The 13569-nt window shown below is 40.5% G+C and overlaps 1 long non-coding RNA gene across 2 annotated transcripts; it reads right to left on the reverse strand.

Annotated features, from left to right (window-relative positions):
* Positions 1 to 6548: 6548 nt before the first annotated feature.
* Positions 6549 to 9148, reverse strand: LOC114058806. 2 transcript variants are annotated; one of them, XR_003571535.1, is made up of 3 exons: positions 8939 to 9148; positions 7317 to 7417; positions 6549 to 7064 (listed from the first exon to the last, which is right to left on the reverse strand). It is a non-coding gene; the product is annotated as an uncharacterized LOC114058806 (long non-coding RNA). The 2 variants fall into 2 exon arrangements; XR_003571536.1 differs by lacking the exon at positions 8939 to 9148 and adding an exon at positions 7737 to 8925.
* Between the last annotated feature and the right edge of the window lie 4421 nt (positions 9149 to 13569).

Raw genomic sequence — 13569 nt, forward strand, 5'->3', positions numbered from 1 at the left:
GGCCCGTGGAAAATGGCTTTAGGTCACAATGACTCTTCATTCAGCAGTGCAAAATATACTGTTCAGGAGCAGAAAAGGGATGTTCAGGCAAGACCATTGAACAGGCCATCCAAAAAACCTCCCCAGACTTAGGAAGTGATGTCTATTCAAAAAAAAAAAAAAAAAAAAAAAAAAAAAAAAAAAAAAAAAAAAAAAAAAAAAAAAAAAAAAAAAAAAAAAAAAAAAAAAAAAAAAAAAAAAAAAAAAAAAAAAAAAAAAAAAAAAAAAAAAAAAAAAAAAAAAAAAAAAAAAAAAAAAAAAAAAAAAAAAAAAAAAAAAAAAAATTGGGGAGATTTTAGCAAGAACTAAACAGCATCAGAAAGCTTTTTTATTCCAAGTTACTAGTGTTATCTGGTCCTAGTTCCTTTCAGAAATAAGCCTTACTAAGATGACATTATTTATTTATTTATTATTAAGTAATCTTTCAACTTGCAACATAGGACAGTGTTTAGTGGTGGCCTTGGCAGTGCTGGGTAAACAGTTGGACTCAATGATCCTAAAGATCTTTTCCAACTTTAACAATCCTATGAATCTATGATTTCTTTTTTAATAACATCTGCAAAAGACATTAGGCGATGCTTGCTGCAATTCACACTCAAATCAAGCCAAGCGAAGCATTTTAATAAAACTACAGTTTGTCATTCTCACCTCATTGTGTTTCTTCAGTGAGATAAAATTAGATTAGGATCACACAAACCAGAAGAAAAACAGGTTTTATGTGTCAGTAACTGCATATAGAGGATGTATGTAATGTGAATAAAAGAATGCATGTGCTAAACTAATGCATATCCTATTCTCCCTCTAGTGGCCACCGTTCCTCCTTCAAAGTAATACCCTGGCTTGGAGATTAAATCACACTAAGCTGAAAAAGAAAGAAGAGTGAAGGAGACCTGAAACAGCTTTTAATTTCAAATGTCTATTTTTCTGTGATGTCTCACTAACAGGTCGAACATTGCTGGTCGAAGGCAGCACTCTGCAATCCTGCACATCCTCCTGCCAGAAGTGACAGGGAAAATCATCTGATTTCAAAACAGATCCAAAATGATTTTGTTGGATAAGGGCCAGCTGCCTTTCAACTGCTGAATTACTGATCCAGCAAAAAAATAGCAAAAAAATAGCCCAAAAGCTATTTGTAATCTCTTATATGATGATTACATTAAAAAGTCACAGCTCTTTGCTAGAGGTCAAAATAGAAGGAACATTAGGATACAAATGTAGTTGTGCCCAGTATTTCAATTGATACAGTTTCCTATATTTTATATGAAGTAAAACAACTGTTATGATTATTTCAATATCACTTTTTGCTTATTGGAAAAAAGTCATGTGTATAAACACATAAAAAACTAATACAGTGTTGCACTCACAGCTGACTGCATAAAAAACCCAGTAGCGTTTATGTTGGCTGTGAGAAGCATCATTGCTGCTCTAATGATCATGGCACATTTACAAAATTTACATGGGATACTGTTGCAAGCATACTTTCAGATGATGAGCATTCCCAGGAAGAATTTATGTTTCCCCTCCTTGCCTTGGGATAAATACGGTAATATTATTATTGGCAATAACAATTTATATTGCTGTATGAAGTGTCTGGAGTATCCACTCAGTCAAGCCAGAAAGCCCATGCTGACAGGCACGCTGCAGCATAGCTCCTTCTGTGCCAGGAATCTGCAGCCTGAATGGGGAAGACAGGTAAAAGAACATGGGAACAAAGGAGGGAAAGGAGATGCACAGAGTCACACAAGAAGTCTGTGAGAACAGAGGTTTTATGAACCATGCACTCACAGCCCCTCACCTGGATCACATGGACTTGATGGAAAGGGCACAGAGCTCAGTGTATGTCATGTTAGAAAGCCAAGGTACAGCCCCCAACATCCCCCCATCCCACCCTTCTGCTGCTTCAAAAGAAGCAGGAGACTTACAACACAATGTCATGCCTGCGGTTTATCCCGTATACCTGCCCAACCTGGCGTGTCACAGAGAAACGAGCTCTGCCTCCAGACAAAAACCAACCTGCTCGTGTATGAAATTGAGTCTAGTAAATCAATAAAGCCCTGGAATTTAAGTCAGTGCAATTTTAAGGTGCATTTACCATTCAAAGGCTGAAATGAAACACCTCGTAACAGTGTTTAGTCTGAAGCCACGTTGCTAATTCCACATGGAGAAGCAGCATTAATCAGTGTGTTTCTACACGCTGATGGCAAAGGAGAAGCAGCTGTGGGCAGTGAAGGGCCTTGCAGGCTAAGTATGGATCACAGTTTTCAGCCATTATGTTTGGAATGTAGCCCTAAACCATCTGTCAGCTAACACAGTACCAAAAGACATTCCTTTGACTAAGGGTATCTTGCTTGGTCACTCCATCACAGACATTTTCCAGGTGCCCACCCACCAGCAAGCCACTGTAAAGTCAGCATTTATCCACTGAGGAAAGGCATCTGCACAAAGGCAGGGCAGCTGGCATTTGCCTTAGGAAAGGCAGCTGTATCCATCACACCTCTGTTTTGTTCTGTTTTGTCCTCTTGCAGAAGCTTCCTTCTGAGGAACCAGCTCTGCCTCTTTAATCTCCCCATTTTCAAGTCCCATCATCCGGAAAGGTCAAACAACCGGCCTATTTACCCCGGCTCTTCCTTCAGAAGCCAGGTAATACCTTCCACAAGATTGTTTTTGCTCCTCTCAAGAGACATTTACCAGAGGTTAGTGCTCTTTTTTTGCTTTGGAGATGATTGCCATCAGCACTGGAAGAGCTCCCCAAGATTGCTAAAAGGAAATGTCATCTCACGGTATCTAATTTCCAAAACAGCCTCTTCTGCATGCAAGCCCAGAGCAGCTCCAGGGGAGCTCTGCAGCACTCTCTGTTGCGGGAAGTTACGAGCATTATTACAAATTTAAACATTTCTCAAGAAGTGCTATCTGAATAATTAAGAACAAGATGCAGGTTTGCTGCTTTCAGGATGATTGCAGTTGAAGAGACATAAATGGCAGCCTGGGTATCAGAAACAGAGAGAGTTTTCCAGGGTGACAGGCACTGGTAATGGCAAGGAGACGTGCAGCTGCTGATGATGCCTGTGTTCTTATGCCCAGTGTTGTTTCCGCTGAGCTATACTTTCTACTGAGCATTTAGAAAGCACATTTAGGGTCATTTTAGAAGAGGCATATACACAAAGATTGCTTTTCTTGAAGATTAAAGAACAGAAGGACTAAAAGCAGGCTCGGACTTCCATAATACTCAGCCCCCTGACTTACAAGAAGTAAAAAAATCTGAACTTCTCTGAAGTCTTTGCTATAGTTCACTATATTCCTAACACAAAAATGTGAACAAATTATTCTGAAATAGTGGTAAAAACCAAAGCAGCAGAATCATAAGACTTTCAAGGTTTCATTGCCCTTACTAGGAACTGATGCTAATCCCTTGAAAGTAAGAACAACATAAAGTGAAACAAACCATTTAAAAATTCTACCATTTTATAAATGCATAAATATCAACCTTACGTCTTTCCCACTGAGCAAACACTAGAAGATACTGCATGCAAGAAACAAAAAGAAAAGTCCTCAAATTCAGGTAAGATCCTGACCACTGCATCCCCATCCTTGGGTTGTACAAGAGGTCTTGCCTTAATTCTGCTCACAGGCAAGCCTATCTAGAAAAGCCTCATCCTGATTTCTTTGCCTCTTGGAGTGAAAATATGAGCATCCTTCGCTTAATAACTAATGACAACACTCCACGGCCCCTGATCCTCGCAGATGCAAAAAGCAAACAGCACAAATACTTTATGCATGAATATAATACCCCATAAAACTGCATTCTACATGGTAGAGGAGGGTTTTCTGGCCTCTAACACGATGCTGTTGTTGGCTTAAGCTTTTATAACGTTCCACATTTCTACAAGACCATTAAGCCAAAGAACCTTCAGAGATTTCCGACAGGCTGTGCCGGCATTTATGTGTGCAAATGATAGCGATCTCGTGTCTGCAAAGCACGGGATTAATGCCTCTGCCCTGTATCCCTATCATCAAGCTGGCATCCCTGTACTTTCATTACTGTTTCCTGGCAACAAAGCACGGAGGCACTTTCCTGAATGCTAACAATCCGTATTCATCCCGCCCAGACCTTTTCGGAGAGCCCTTGCCGCAATGAATGAGTGGATCGGTGGTATCTGCTCCTGCAATATCAGACTCAAACAGAAAACCATTTTTTCCCCCCTGCATGGGGAAAGTATTATTAATGTGATTTTTTTTAATCTGAAAATCACTTCTATTTTTTATATTTTGTTTCTGGAGTCATACCATACTATTTCACCCCAAAGTGTAACAATCCCATTTCTGTTCATATTGCATAGAACAAGCCTGATTTATCAGTCTGGTTTTATCAGCTGGGAAGTTTGATGTTTGGGCTTGTTTTTTCCAGTTTACAGAATCAGTGGGTGGTAATGTGACAAATCTAATACTGGGCCTTTTTCTTATTATTATTTTAAAAAGGAATAAACAGTGCTTCCATTTTTAAGGTGAGAGATTGTTTCATTAGTAAATAGACTAAAAGACAAAGAGCCACCTTATGAGGATGTTATACTATCTACTACTTAAAACATAAGACTCTTGAACCTTCTTAGCACTAAACTAAGGCAGAACTGCTGTACTTTAATAACTAAGAAGCTACTAATGACAGAAAAGCAGGAAAAGGAGATGTTTTTTCTATCTTATACTGTTGTAAATGCACAAGGAGAGAGAATTACTGCCTTCAAGAGCATGTCCTCCCTGATTTTCAAGCAGGCAAGGGGGAGAAATGCAGAAAGAGCAACACTCACAAGTGTTCTAAAAAGATTTGTGCTTCTTTACCTCTTCTCTCCATAGTTATCTGCTATTTGGGAGGCTCTAAATGGGAAGGGAAGGGAAGGCAAAGGAAGGAAAGGGAAGGGAAAAGGGAAAATTGCTGTAAATCAGAAGTTTTTCTCATCTTCACAGTACCCACTAAGAAGCATCTTTATCAGTCTAGAGGAAACCTGGACTGGTTATAAAAAACCTCAACCAAATAACTAAAAATACTCCTGCTGAATTAAGATAAGGATATTGTTTAAATATTTGGAAAAAGAAAGGAAAATACTATTATTCCCTGTCCTTGGTTACCAAGAACTCCCACCACTATTCTGATATCAGGAAGATTCTTCTCTCTTTAAATTCCATTAGGCTGGTTGTATTAGATTATACAGGGTATCTGCATCCTCTGAGAAACATATTTGACTCTAGCTCCTCACAACCTCCCTCTCTAGCCCTGGTGAGTCTTTAGTTAATAATGAGGTGTTTAACAAACGAGTGGGCTCTTAGGCACTATGTCTGCCTTCCCCATGGGCTTGCTCATCCCAAAATGCTGCCTGCTTCACATCATGAGAAGATATATTGCATGGTCTTATCATGAAGGAAAAAACACTGTATCAACAAAAAAGTCAATACCCAGGTTTGTACTGATGTTGCCAATATTGTTAATACTTCATTGTCCTAAGAAACATTTTTTTTGACTTCAAAAAGATTTGAGCATACAGTGGAAATGTTAATTTTCTTAGCTTTTCTCTCTGGCAGCTGGCTGTGGTTTGAAGTCAGGGCAAAGAGACCTTTTGGATCATTAGCATTGCTCTATGACCGAGTTTTTTCCCCCCAACAATTGTTTTCTTGGATAAAACTGTCCAGGTAGTGAGAAAGTGAGTAATGTGTTTCAATCACACTTAGCAGATCTAAAGGGTTGGCTGCCCCTTGCTGTAATATATGGCTCTGGCTGTGTTAGCCTAAAATGAGTTTAAGATAAATTCCCTGAAGGAATGGTTCATGGTATATAATCTGGCTGCTGAACAGTATTTCTTCAGGTGACAGGATCCCCAGCCAAAGTGCTCAAAGGCTGCGGCTGCTGAACAAAGTCAGCACATGGACATGCCCTGTGTATAAGCAGATGTTCCACAAAAAAAATTAACATTTTCAAAGGGCTCACTGAAGAAGGGAAATATAACCCCTGAGATAGGAGCTGTGACACAATCTGTGGCTGTGGTCTTAGCATGCAGGGACAAGAGGCAACACCATCACAGCCGCTGGGGAAAGTCACTCAGGGTCCAGAGACACGAACACCAAGCCCTGAGACATGTTATTCACCCTCTCCTCATTGATAGACCCGCTTGGCCTAAAGGACATGTTACTCCCACCTCAGGATATGGATTTCTCCCTTTGATTATCACCTGAAGTTGAGAATTCAAAGTTTGCTAAAGTCCAAAGGGGCAATAACAATCCCAACTCTTGTTTGCGGCTTAGCTATAAAGAGCAGGCATGGATGCAGTGTGATAGTGATCAATAAATGCAATCCCCTTAGTTGACTCCCCCTCAGACACATTTTGGATGCCAGTTCCCACCCACAGTTCCTGTTTTTAGGAGATTAGAGGCTGATTTGCCAGAGCTGAGAAGCCACGGGCTGTCCCTTGCAGGGCTGGCTGTGGGTGCTTAGATGGAAAACAAAGGGTGTCTTTATTGGGAACACCCAAATCCAATAAAGGAGAATAGAATCAGATTTGTGCCTTTATTTGATATTATAATATTGCACAAGACAGGCTATAGAAATTTCTTCTCTTTCACAGAAAATGCATTCTCAACCCCCCAAATTTCAATTCGTCGTTACTTGTGAATGGTTAACACTGCTTTATTCCTAACACAGTTTGAGGGAGGACCAAATATGCACAGTGACCGATGGACTAGTTAAAACCTAGACCAAAAAACCCTTGACCCCCCGAAACATTTTGCGATCAGCAAAAAGCAAGAGATTGTTATGTTTCTAATGCTGCAGATTTGGGAAAGGAGAGTCTAGAATGCTGCACTGTATTTTCAGGTAACGCTACCCAATAGGTGCATCTTCACCGAGAAATTCATTTAAGCTAGCTCTGCCCTGCTGGTCCTGCCCCATGTTCTCGGATGGAGGAGAGGTGAGGAGATCACTTTTCTCATCTGCTTTTATGGTTGCACTTCACCACCCGTTCTCAGATGGTTTCAACACCTGCCTCAATCAAGCAGGGGAGGGACAAGCAGTGAAAAGCTGCCATCAAATACCTGAGATCATCAGTGGCTTCACAGAGGTCGTCCTTCTGTGCTTTTGTCACCTTGATGTTACTGCTTCAGGAGGCAGCTAATTCACTGTTAGAGCAGGAATGTCTGCCTGTGCAGGAAATCACACCTTTGGCAGCAGTGTAGACTCACTTTCATGTCGTAAACCGTGAGATCACATTTTCACATTTAGCTGAAAAACAACTAACCTCAAAGTAATGAAGTTGTATTGGTTCAATGGGATTCTCCAGGATAAACTATCACTTCACACAGAATTCATGAGGGGGGGGAGACTTCACAGTTCCTCTGTCTTGCCAGAAAAGAAAAATACCTTTTTTTAAATAAAATTTTTCAGTGCTAGAAAAATATTCAGGTGTTTTAGCCATTTTATGAAGAACAAAAGCCTTTTGAAAAATTCAATATAATTTATAAGAATACTTGTAAACAAAAGGGTTTTAGTCACCTTTCAAAAGTTTTCTCTAGAAAAATTATGACCAGCTGCATGTGAAATAATTGCCTTTCAGGCTGAAACCAGGAAATTTTTATTTGATTTAGGATGTTGACTGCTTAATATTGTATAGACCTACTTTGTAACCAGAAGCATGGTGGAAAGGAATGTCTTAATCCACCTCATTTGAATCCAGCAGCTTCATATGATCATCTATCCAAGCACCTGTTCTCATTTCATTCACTGGAGGTGGGAAATTTATGCATCTGGAGGTAAGGTTACATTTCACAGAGCTGAGATTTACTTTTACATTCCTGAAGGCACCGTGGTGTAAATCTTAGTCAGAATGGAACCAATGCTCGCAGAGCTGCTCTGCATGGAATTCTGATGGAGAGGAGATTGAAGCTGTGTTTGATGTTGATCTTGACCCTCACCTTTTGTTGGTGTAGGGCTCTTTTAAAGTGAATGGCACAGGAGAACCCTAATGCTTGGGAGGGGCTCTGCCACACTGAGTCTAAATGAGAAATAAGCACAGAAAGGCTCTCTGACTCCCAGCACGGCTTCAGACATAAGGCAGCACAACACCTGCAGTCTTTTCCACAGCCAGCCAAGCTTTAGGATCACTAAAAGAATTTATAGCCAGCTCAATTCTACCAGATGTGGTAAATTTACAGCCAACTCAAGTACCAGAGTTGGTATGATTTACCATCAGTTCCCCAGTGTCTGCTGCAACTGAGAACTAAATGATTTAAATCAATAAATGTTTGAAGGAATGAGACAATTGTAATACCTCATGAGCTTTATTAGTATCTGTACGGGGAACTGGCAGAAACTCAGCACAAGCCCAGGCAGAACTTGTTAGTGGGGCCTACTACTGCTGTTTGCCCAAACTGCAGTAATTATTAACCATAAGACCAGTAATAAACCAAACTTATTTATGGCTTCATACCTTGCTGCTGGAATGGGTCTTAGCAATTTCAAGGCTGAGCTGGCTGGAGAAAGAGGCATTTGGAAATCTTAGAGATTCTTTATAGGTTCTTATTGTTCTTAAAGCCCCACACTTTATGCTTGATGGTGAGCTGCCAGTAAGCCCTGTGGGAACTCTCAGCTGGGCAGACCTCCCTCCTCAGGTAGCATTGTTGTCACCAACTGACATCTTCCTGCTGGGCAAATCTGTCTCTGTTTCCCTGTCAATCTATGTTTTTAAGGGCAGGTCTGCTCTTCCATCCAGGATTTATTCTATTCCCTCCCCATCTGCAGACTTGGGGTAGTGGTGACACTGACTCAGGCTGCTATGACAAGGGCTGTGAGAAGCTCTGCCAGGGCTTCTTCTCTCTGCTTGGGAGCTGTGCTTGGGCTCATTTTATGACCTCTGGTCCTTACCTGAGCTGCACTGCAATGGTGCCTGGCCAGGTGACTCACAGAGCTAGGGCTGTGTGCTTGATCTCAGACCTGCCTTGCTGCTCCTGTCTTGTCTAGTGGCCTGTGAAACTTCAGGAACCAAGGAAACCCTGCAGGAGCCACAGTTTAAACTGGTTTGTATGGATGTGGGTGAGGATGTTCACAATGGGGGACCGATCTTTGTGAGGCTTTTTTAGAAAAAAAGGCAATTTCATACAGCTAAGCAGGTAAGATTTGCTTTTATTATACTGCAGTGTCACACATGTGAGGATTCAAAAGTATTGAATTCAAATGCTCAGTGTAAGTCACACCACTTACACTGTGGTAATATGCTGATTCCAGTTAAACTACCAAAAAAAAAAAAAAAAAAAATTAACCCAGAATGAAAGAAAAGGGAAGGAATGCAAGTCTTCTTGCACAACAATAAATCAAACCAGAGCTCTGCTATTCTTCCCAGAGTTACAGTATGGACAGATGGCACTGTCACCAATTAATGCTAATAAAAGGACAACCCCAGCACCTTGAACTAAATTGGAACCATCTGTACGAAATTAAGAGCGCTACCCACATTTCATCTCTTCCAGTATATTAGCACACACAGAATAATTGGGAATCACTATGATGATAAATATAGCAAACGTGAAGAGCTGAATATTCGAAACTTGCAGTTTCAGATGACCTTTCACCCCAGGGGACTGAGCCACCAATGAAATGTGAGAGATGCAAGGCCCTGAAATTGCCAGTAGCAAAAAAATTGGTCTGAGAGTGAACAGGCTCCCCATAAAGGAAAGACTAGTCTAGAACTGTATGTCATTTTTTTCTGAGCATGCTCATGAAACACAAAAAATGAAATATACTAATTTCCCAGTTTATGCTGGATATAACTAATTAAGTATGAATGTAAGTATCTAAAATTTAATTCTGGTTCACTTAACAATGATAACTTACTTCTTTTAAACATTGCAACTGTTTTCTGTTGCCATAAAATAGAAGTGTGTCCAAATAAATAAAATTTGGTGCTATTGTTTTACTTGGTAAGGGTGACTTCGTGAAAAGAATAAGCAAATAGTTGTATTAACCATGATAGAATTATTTTCCTCTGAAACAGCAGTAATAAATAATTGGTTGTGATGGTGCACTCTTCCCCTGGTTGGCGAAGCTCCCTTGACTAAATTACTGTCTGTGAGGCAGTGTATTAAATAATTAAAAGCATAAACTGCCAATTATAAATGTCACACGAATGTGTGGAGGTTCTTTTATTTTAGATCAAGCAGTAATACACTCAAACATCTTTTTAGTGATTGTGAAACAGCCTTATTAAAGGAACTGCAGTCCATTTTTCCCCTTCCATAAGCTGTTTTTGTTTGCCTCTCTCCCTACTACTGGGTGTTTTATTGTCCCCCAAAGAGGGTCAGCCAGGTCCTTTTACTGAGTGGTTACAGTTAATTCAGGTGGTTCAGGCGATGCTTTTCCAAACGCTTTGCCAAGCACTTGTCAATACTAAATTTGTTCTGCCATCACGTTGTCCGCTCTCTCTGCTTTGTTAGTTTACAGAGATCACATATCCTGAGCCTGCAAACAATGATCTGTAAATCACTGCAGACTCCTGGGTCCTTTGGGCAAAGGCAGCCGGTCCAACTGCTCAGCAACCCCTGATTTATAGGGAGCAATTCCTTCCCTTTCACAGCTTCCAAATGAATATAGATCCTGAAGTTGTTCACCCTTCAAAGAACCTTTTCTGTCTTAAATGTGAGGCTTCATGTATATTGATTTTGCAGGTGCTCAAAGCACCACTGCCCGTACTTGCTATGGAATTTCCTTATTTCCTGTCATTTCCCTCATTGTCTTTTTCCATACTCCAATATCTAGTGATTGTCTATTACCTTACTCCTTGACACAGAAGAAGTGGGCAGTCAAAGGGCAGAACAAATATACTACAGACAAATCTACATCACAAAACATTCCCACTTGTGTTTCTTTCTAGCTTGTGGTTGTGATCACACACACATAGGTAAGATGAAAATATTCCTGTACTGATAAACTAAGGAAACTTTCTTGTTCCACAGTCTTCATACAGGAAATAACAACTACAAGTAATGTGAAGCATCACTTTCTGTGGCCCAAATCACAGCCATGAAGATGCTGTGGAGCTTCCACCATGCACAGCAATTTGTTACTGTTCTTTTTACCTCAGAGAATTTCATTACATTCAGAAAAAGAAGGGGGAAAAAAAAAACACCCCCACAATGATTTTTATTACAGGTTTCATAACAAACAGCAACAATAATTATGAAATGCTGAGTTTCCTTGACCTTAAGCAGAGGGCAGGAAGGGGGAAGAGAAGTGGCTACAAAGATGTTTTCAAGAACCCTGTGCCCTTTGTTTTGTTTCTCCAGTGCTGTTTGACAACCTCTGATGAAGCAGGTACCTGTCCAAGCTGGAAGCATGTTCCCAGCCTGTTATATCGGAGATGAATCATTGCTTACTAAGATGCTACAGGCACTCTTGCTAAGAAACTTGAAATAATTTTTACAATACTTCAAGCATTCAGAGACTTTTAAATAAATGACTGTTTTAGTAAATGTGAGAGCACTATACCTCTGTTTGGGGATTGAGGAAACAGAAGTAATCCCGATAAACCTTGGGGAAGGGAGGAGGAAGCCAACCTGAGGAATGAATGTCACTTCAATTGAAGTGGCAGGCAGACTGTGAAATCCCACCTGAGGAGCAGGAAAGACAGAGTTTTTCTGCTTTATTGCATTCAAATTCTGCAAGAGTAAATCAGTTGTGCTTAAAGTGACTCTGAGCAAGCATGAGTGTGGCAGCCTGTGCTGGATGAATTACAGAAGCCATGTATTCTTCCTTGCTTCGTGACAGGTTGAGGGATTTTTTGTAATTTTTTTTCTTTAGAGTCTCATCTCTATGGACAGTTGAAGGTCTTTATTTAAAAATCATTTTAAAAACATCAAAATTTTTGATTCTGCTGGACCAATTCCCTTATCTGTGTGGACTCAATAATAAATAAGTAGTTTTGAACATTGTTACTAAATTACAGTACATGGACTGTACTGCTGATCAAGGCATAAAACAGCACAGCCAGCCTTTCTGAAAAAGCATTTTAATGTCTTGTTCATGCTTGGATTTCAAAGGTACACTTTATCTTAACAACTACCTCTAAGACAATAACCAAAGAAAAACAAATAGGACCCTAAAATTTGACCAGAACTGCTGTCTGCCATGTTCTGAATTTGTGGCATATAATGCATTGTGTAAGGGATCAACTAACATACCATTTTCCATACCATGCCCTGCTGTAAACAACTGCAGAACACTGTTTTCTTCCACCAGTGAATAACACCTCAATCAATAGCTTTTTTTTTTCTTTCTCTTTTATATTCAATTCCCTTTAACCCATGTTTTTCTTTATAGGCTTCCTAAATACTCCAGAATCTGAGTAATGTTGTTTTTTTCCCCTAAAATATAACTGAAGAAATAACTCTATCTAATGTTCCTGCCTCTTTACAAAGTGATGGCCTGTCCAAACAAAATTTATAGTTTAGGAGAGAACTACCTTACTGATTATATCCCCCACCGCAAGAACCTCTTTTTTATATGTAACCAGGTTAAACCTTTGCAACTTAAAACTGCTTCTCTAAAAGCCTGCCTAATTATTCATAGAAATGAAGGCATGCAGCCCGCAAAATTATTCCAAAAATTCAAGGGCTGCAACCTCAATCTCTGCTTTGTTTATTTATCCTGAGGTAGCACTACCACAGGGATTTTTGAAGTACCTCTGAGAAATTACATGCTCTGATACATTGCCTTTCCAATATCAAAGCCAGAAACTAACGTTAACTAATGAGTGTCTACAGACATTTTGAAGTCGCTGCTTTCTCCCCTCCTGCAGTGCTGCATCCAGCTCTGGGGTCACCAGCAGAGGAAGGATGTGGACTCGTGGGGCGAGTTCAGAGGAGGGGACACAAAGGTGATTTGAGGGATGAAGCCCCTTTACCGTGAGGAAAGGCTGGGAGAATTTGGATTATTCAGCCTGGAAGAGAGGAGGCTCTGGGGTGACCTATTCGTAGCCTTTCAGTACCTGGAGGGGCTACAAGAAAGATGGAGAGAGAGAGAGAATGTATAAGGACATGTAGTGACAGGACAAGGGGGAAAGGTTTTAACATGAAGGAGGATGGATTTAGATTGGATACTAGGAAAACATTCTTTATTGTGAGAGTGGTGAGGCACTGGAACAGGTTGCCCAGAGAAGCTGTGGATACCCCATCCCTGGAAGTGTCTTGGACAATGGGGCTTGGAGCAATCTGGGCTGCTGGAAGGTGTCCCTGCCCATGGCAGGGGGTTTGGAATGAGATGGTCTTTAAGGTCCCGTCCAACCCAAACCGTTCCATGATTCTATGCTTTCACAAGCTGCTGTTTCAGGTGTTGTGAAGGAGACAAAAAAAAAAAAACACCAAACAACCAAACAACAAACAAACCCCATATTTCTCTTTGCTTATAGCTTTGTTAGCACAGGACAGAGCTAAACCCCGGGGCAGCAACGCCCACTTCTGGACCAATTCTTAGCCTCGCTGCGATCTCCTCAGAGCCGGCAATGA

The sequence above is a fragment of the Empidonax traillii genome, unplaced genomic scaffold (assembly GCF_003031625.1).
Source record: "Empidonax traillii isolate 1590-97213 ecotype Southwest subspecies unplaced genomic scaffold, ASM303162v1 scaffold188:size807701, whole genome shotgun sequence".
Classification (NCBI taxonomy): Eukaryota; Metazoa; Chordata; class Aves; order Passeriformes; family Tyrannidae; genus Empidonax; species Empidonax traillii.